We start from the raw sequence: 7554 nt of genomic DNA, 5'->3' as shown, positions 1-7554 counted from the left end.
GCAGTGCTCTGCCTCCTTCACAGAGGATGTGCTTGCAAGGAACAGAAACCATTTCCACTCACTCAGACTCGGGGCAATTAAGTATAAGGACAAAGAAGCACAAAGACCAAAAGCAGGGGCTACAGCCTGGCCACCCACGCGCTGGGAGTCAGGTTTGAGCAAATATGAGCAACCAGGGTTTGTCTGTCTTTCCGCCTGTCACTCTTCCTGGAACCCCGTAGCCTGCTGCAGCTGCTCACCTGTGCGTGTCTCCTGCATTTCCCCTCCCGGCTTCACCTGCTCACTCATCACTTGATTAAACATGCACATTCCAGCTGCACATCACTTCCTAATCCAGGGACCAATGGAGACTGGCTAGCACCTTGCTCTCCCACATCCACACCGCATCCGGGGATCTGCTTGGCTCAGAGGGCTTCCCCAGGTCCGCTCCCTGGAGGTGGGGTGAGGGGCACCGGCCAGCCCAAATCCAGCTACTGGAGCCAGCCTGCTAGGGCAGGCCTCAGACAAGTGGGGCTGTTTCTTGGACAGACATCCAACCAGGCCCTGAGGATGCTGGTTTCTAAAAGTTACTGGGAGGAATGGTTCCTATTTCCCAGTGAGTTGGAGGATTCTTACCTTCTACATTCCACGGGAGATGGTGGGTAGGTCTGAGAGCGGTCAGGAGGTCGTGAACTTGCCCTTTCTGTAGAATAAAAGGGATTGAGCTAGAACCAGGCCCTCAAACATTTGTAATAGGGGAACCCTTTCCTTCAATATGATTCTACATAGGTGTCCTATACAAGGAGAGTGAAGGCATGAACGCTCGCTGGTGGCAGACAGGGGCTTAGCTCCTCCATTCTGTGACTCCTCATGCTCAGGCCTCAACACAGCTCCCTGATGACCCCCAGGGCCACTGGCAGCAAGGTTTTGGAAGTCCCTGGGAAAGACCACTTGACTATCTCTTCCAGAATAAAGTGGAATTCCACCTACCTATCATCCATCTCTCTCTCTCTCTCTCTCGCTCTCGCTCTCTCTCTCCTTCCTTCCTTCTTATCATATATCTATCTAATCTATCATCTGTCCATCTCTGACTATCACCTATCATCTGTCAAACACCTAACTAGCTAGTTCACTTTCTTTTTGATTCCTACATGGGGCCTCTTATCTATCAGTCTCTGAAACAGTCTACATTCATTTGGTCAACACAGATTTCCTGAGCAACTCTACGATAATGAATGAGACAATCCCTCCTCTTAGAAGGGATACAGTCCTGGCAGAACGCCATGACAGAGGCGCTCACAGGGAGACCACTCTCAAACGCACACCCCCACTGATCCTCAGGCTCGGGCCCTGTGTACCTCCGTGTTCCCTCCACACCAAGACACAGATTCTAAGAGACACATGTACCAAGCTCGTGTGCTCCAAGTCACAGTTACCCATGCAGAGAGCCACACTCGGACACTCAAGTCCAGTCACCTCTGTACTTATGGCATGAATAACGGCAACAACCAACATTTTTAAACAAACCTTATTTATCAGGTTTTATTTTAAGTGTATTGTGGATGTTGCATCGTTCGGCCATGACATTAGACGTTGAACCTAAGCACTGTTATTATTTTCAATTTAGAGACAAGGACACCAAGACTTACAATAATGACTCTCTCAAGGGTCTACAGCTTTTAAAGGCTGAATTCAGGAATTCAGGGCTCAAACCTAACTATCCTGATTTGAGGGCATATGCTCTTAAGTAAACACTGCATTCTGCCTCCATTTATGGCTACCCCATGCAGCAGCACCACTGTATACACAGACGCATGATCGTTCTTCTGTGTACCCATCTGCAGATACATGAGAACATGTGCAGGCATACAGATTTGCCAACAGAGGCCCTCACACATACACAGGTATTGGCATTCATCGACGTACTGATGCTAACGTGTACGTGGACTCATGCATGGTTGTTTAAACACATGGATCCTTACTGCAACTTAATATGGAAATAAACACGGGAACACTCACATCTGATGCTTGCACATGGATACATACATATATACACAAACCTGCATCTCCGTCCCCACACACAGAGGGCCTGGATCCACCCTCCAATGAGCCAGGCAGGACTGTGACCAGGCGCCCTCTCCTGTGAGGTTTCTTCTCCCTCCATCTCCAGTGTGACCCAGATGGCCACTGGGAAAGAAGAGGTTCACCCCAGGGCACAGTAAAAATGGGCTCTAAACCCAGCCTCGGAAAGTTCTGGAGCAGAAGGATGACAGAGAAACCCGACCCCCATTCAGGGAGACTGGCCTCTCAATCCTGAGGGAGCCTCTACCGGGAACTGTTGGAGAACGCAGGAGGCTGGGGACAGTGCTGCCGTCCAGGAGCTGCAGGGCATGCAGACTCCGGGCAGCAAAAGCTAAGTAGTGCCAGGCTGAGCCAGGCGCTGTTTCGAGATTCCGCCTGGGAGAGGAGGGAAGGCCGGGATCCCAGTGGATTTAGTTCTTCCCGTTTTACAGATTGAAACTGAGGTCCAGCAAAGAGAAGTGGCCCCTCCAAAGAGGAGTTGTGGTCAGGTGAGCCCGAGAGAGAGGCAGGGAGAAAGGTGCAGCGGATCACCTGGAGGATATTGGGAATGGGAGCCGGGACGGTCAGTTCCGCCCAATCCAACCATTCCATAATCTCCCCTCACCCCTGGGGCTCCTCCAACCTCTTTCTCTTGGGAAGCGCTGCAAGTCACCCTCTTATTCTCCTTCCTCCTCATATTTGATTGGGCTTTCTAAAGCTCTATTAAGTCCATCCACTTTCTGCAGGCCTCTGGACTCTGACCTCTAAATGACTGGCATCTATTACCCAGGCCACTGGGTAAGTCCTAACTGGTCTTCTCCAGACTCACCCCTCCCAGTGCACCCTCTACTGCGCAGCTCCTGAGCATTTAAAGCAAAATTCGCTCACTGCCTCCGTCTGCTCCTTACCTTCCCTGGAGTGAGTTCTGCCTGCTCAGTGGGCGACCAAGCCTCCACCTCGGAGCCCTTGCCTGACTCTGCAGCTTTATTTCCTTCTCGGCTTCATGGAATTGCTCCCAGGTCCCCGAGCTGTTCTCTTGCACCCCAATCTCCTTTAGCATGGGCTGTTCCTGCCACCTATAAGGCCCTCCCCTCACTGGGGGTACCAACCTGAGGTCTCCCCTTAGGGGTCAAGCCTTCCTGACTCCCCTGTCCAGCCCCGAGTTGGTCCACCCTGCTCTGTGAGCACTTCTCCATAGACCATAGTGCAGCGTGAATCCTCTGCGTCTCGGAGGATCTATTTTGACATCTGTCCTCCGTGCCCCACCTCCACCCCAGACTGTTAGTTCTTTGAGGGCAGAGACTTTGCCATGTTCAGACATTATTGAATGAATAAATGAAAAAGCAGGGCTGCTTGCTTTCCTCTTTGTTCCTTGACCTCCTGAGTAATCATGCTGTAATCTTCTGGAAGGGGAAGAAATGACTTTTAACATGAAAAAGAAAGGAGACTTTCTCACTTGGACACTTATGATAAAAAGGCCAAATCAGCATCGGAAATAGGAATTCTGAGCTCTGCCCTAGACATCCACTGCCACATGGTTTTCAGCCTACTTTAGGGGATGATCCGTTTCTTTTCACCTCATTCCCTTCCTCTGGGCCTTCAGGGGAGGTGGGTTTGGATTTTGAGTGTCGTTCTTTCACGGAGGATGACTGTGGTGTGGGATCCACGTAGAGAACAGTGGCAGGCGGTAAATCGAGAGAAGCTTTGATTAATGGCAAGAGGGGAGGGGAAAAAAACAAAGCCCACCCTATAAAGAGCTGGGAGACTAAGCTAAGAGTAGAACTTAGTGCATCCCGTAGCCAATTAGCAGCCAGATCTTAGAAAGTCACAGAGAGGAGCTTTTGAACCTATACGTATCAGAAAAAGCATGTAAGGGCTGGGGCTGTCGCTCAGTGGCAGAGCACTTGCCTAGCGTGTGCAAGGCCCTGGGTGCACCCCAGCACCATGCACACACACACACACACACAAGCCTGTGTTTGGAGGCCACCCAAAACACCAGATTCTGGGAACCCCTGTCACAGGCAGCATGAACTTTGTTTCATAGACTATCTCGCAGGTTTACTGGGTTGGCAGGGAGGGTCGGGGCCTGGTTGTACATATTTTCTTTCAATGTCTAGATCCAGTTCCAAAGAACTACAGTTTTAAAGGGTAGAAACCTTGGACTCTTGGACCCCAGGCCGTGCATGCATGTGCTCCCCCCTCCTGAGAGGTAGAAAGAGAGTAACCGCTCTAACAACTCCAAGGGTCACCAGAGAAATAAAGTAGGGAAATGCTATGAAGTCACTTTGCAAGCGGAAAGCACCGTGCAGATGATCAGTGCTTCATCATCGTCACCATCACCAGGATCGCTGTTGCTTCTTGTTCCCGGTTTTTAGGGCTTAAGCTGCTTTTCACATCTCTTCACTTTGCCCTTGTGACCAAAAGGAGGCCACCCTTAAAACATCGTTGTGTTTGCCAGAAACATGGGAAGTAGGTTCCCTCTCCGTCGGCACATGGAATCTTTTATGAACACCTGTATGTCCAAGCCAGCCTGCCGGGACGTTTTCTCTGTAGTCTCCAGTTTAATCTACACAGCTCCTTTGAGATGGAGGCTGTGATTCCATTTCACAGAGGAAGACACTGAGGCAGAGAGAGGGGTAGGGACATCCCGAGTGGCCGTTGCATGTATTTACTGCCTATAGTTAACACCTGCCATCTATTTATTGCCCGTGGATGAGACAGCACTTCTCATTTTGCATCTTCTAGGTGACTAAGGGAGATTCAGGGACCTCAGGTCACTTGCTGCGCAGTTGGGAAGTGATAGGATCCGAGGACGGAAATCAGATTTACTTTAAATGCAGTATATGCAAACTTTGTGTCTGTCACACTGCCCCCCTGCATGACCCATGATGCTCTGCAGTGACCGATAAAACTCTCCTCAGAGCTGTGTCAAGTTCTGTAAGTGTACACATTGCATGTGTGTGTGTGTGTGTGTGTGTGTGTGCATTGTGTGTTTGCGGGGGCAGCAACCGCAAGTCAGTTCTGGCAAGACTGAAGGGTGTTAAAACCACTCTTCCTGAGACATCATTAAGATCTCTTCACCCTCAGCAGGAACTCAGAGGGATCATTGGACCCAGGAGATCCGGAGGAGCAGTACAGACGATCTAATCCATCCCCCTCTTTCTGTCCCCAAGGAAACCGGCACCCAGGGCGCAGTGGGCCAGCAGTCAAGAAATGCATATTGCAGTCTGACTTCTGCCGATGTGAGAGTTCAAGAATGCCTCTTAACTTCCCTTGAGTCATCTGTAAATTAAGATAAGGACACGCCCCCCCACCTCCCCCCACACCTGACGATCTGTGACTCTGCCATTGACAAGCCATCCCTGTCAAACCCTCCAGCCTCAGCACAGCCCTCTTTTATTGAGCCTGGGGCTGTTGCAAGACAAATTCCTACTGGTAAACTTGGCCCCAGAGCCCTCAGATTGGGCCAGAACCTGGAAGAGTACCCCTCAGGGCAGACAGGGAGGCGGACTGGATTGCTCTCCCTTGCTGGGTTCCAACGGGCTCTTACTGAAGAGGCGGTAAACCAGCGCCCTGGCGGGGCATCCCTCACTCTGCAGGGGCTCAGAGAACTCTGTCTTGTCAAGGTGGTTCTCTTCCAGTTGGGGCTCCCCAGGGAGACAAGTAGCACTTAGGGTCTTGTCCTCAAGATAGCTAGGTCTCTGTTGCTTGGCTGGTGGTGACAGCAAGTGTTTTTGTGATGTTATTTATTGTGTAGCCACAAAATGCTTTTGCAGTATTTTATTAGCATATAACACAGAGTTCCTGGGCACACCTCATGTGTGCCGCTTGGTAAATTCTCATATAATGAACACCTGCGTGGAACCAGCACCCACCTCAAGAAATAGAATGATGGCCACTCCCAGAGCCCCTCTTACCCTGCCAATCCCTACACGTCTCCAGGATGACCATTTCTCAGCGTCTAGCCCTGTACATTAGTTTTTGTCTATTTTTTAACTTTATATAAAAGGACTCATACAATAGGTTTCTTTTCTGTCCGCCTTCTTATGCTTAGGGTTACCCTCATAAGCTTGAACACCTTTGTGCTTCATTAAACTGTGGTCATTCTAATGGCTGACGTTTTTCTACTGGAAGGACAGAACCTAGTTTATGGATATTTATGGATCTATTCTACTATTGAGGGGCATGAAGGCTGCTTCCAGTTTTCAGCTAGATGGCGACGTGTTGCCTTCTTGTCTGTCTTTTGGGGAGCAGTGTACCCGTTTCTGTCGGGATGTGCATATTCAGCTTTAGGGAAACTGCCAAGCAATTTTCCAAGATGGTTGTACCCTTGGATGAAATGGATGCAACTTTCTAAGATTCATGAGCTTCCCGTTCCCTGACACATCAAGGTCTCTCTCTCCCCCAGAGAGGGACAGCTGGGGCTGCTATCTTTGCTGTGGTATTCTTTCCAAAGCATCTTCCCACGGCTGAGTCTTCATCCTTTAGGATTCACCTAGACATTTACTTCATGCTCTGTAAATGGTTTAGCCCCAAACTAATGTCAGCTAGATAATATTGTTGTTCTTGCAATCACTTTAAAAAAAAAATTATACTAGGAATTGAACGGAGGTGTGCTTTACCGAGGAGCTACATCCCCAGTCCTTTTTTATTTTTTGAGACAGGGCCTCCCTAAATTGCCCAGGGTGACCTTGCACTTGAGCCTCTGGAGTCGCTGGAATTGCAGGCGTGCGCCACCGCTCCGGGACATTGCAGTCATCTCTGAGTCTCACTTTGTGAAATTCTGTGATCTTGGGAAGTCATATTTCCCGACTCTTGTCCCCTCTGTGCTGATGCAGATGTGCCCTGGGGGTTCTGCACCCTCAAGCGAGAGAGGCTGCTGCTAGAGGTCTATGTTGTCCCTGTCGTCTACCGATCGGCCAATAGGGGGCACTGTGGGAACGCGTGGAAGGACTGGTCCCGAGCTCCTGTGACTGAGTCAGCGCCGGAAGGGACTTTTAAACCCATCTAGACCCAAACCTTCATTTTACAGATGAGCAAACAGATACCCAGGCAGGAGACGTGACTTGCCCACGGTCACACAGCTACTGTGTGGCGAGCGGAGATGACTCTTGGCCCCTGGGCGGCGGGTGCGGAGGAGGCGCCAGCGCAGGATGAGCCCGCGGCCCCGGGGTGCAGCCTTGCGTCTGCGAGGCCCCTGTTTGCGAGCCCCATGGTCCTGGGGGTTTCTCCTTCCTGCTTCCTATTCCATGGAGATTTGCTCCAGACATTGGGAGTGGGACCATGCACATGCCGTTTCTACCATGGTCATAATGACAGCTACCAATTACTGAACTAAGTGCCAAGTATTGTGCTGCGCGCAGTGGTATATGGTTGGGGGGGTGGTTCAGTTATGACCTTTCTTCTGGGAGGATTATTTTTCCTATTCTCCCCATTGAAGGAGAGCTCTCTTCTCCCACTTCTTGTCTATGACGTCACCCAGCTCTTAGAATTATTTAATAATCATTTTGCTTA

At 50.3% G+C, this 7554-nt stretch overlaps 1 protein-coding gene across 1 annotated transcript in view; it reads left to right on the top strand.

The window, feature by feature from the left end:
* Gprc5b (G protein-coupled receptor class C group 5 member B) overlaps nt 1-7554 on the top strand; it is a 462197-nt gene that overhangs the window by 103513 nt on the left and 351130 nt on the right. The gene's annotated exons all lie outside the window — the stretch shown is intronic.

The sequence above is a fragment of the Callospermophilus lateralis genome, chromosome 19 (assembly GCF_048772815.1).
Source record: "Callospermophilus lateralis isolate mCalLat2 chromosome 19, mCalLat2.hap1, whole genome shotgun sequence".
Classification (NCBI taxonomy): domain Eukaryota; kingdom Metazoa; phylum Chordata; class Mammalia; order Rodentia; family Sciuridae; genus Callospermophilus; species Callospermophilus lateralis.
The sequence above is the reverse complement of the archived record's forward strand: the minus strand, read 5'-3'. Positions and strand labels throughout refer to the sequence as shown.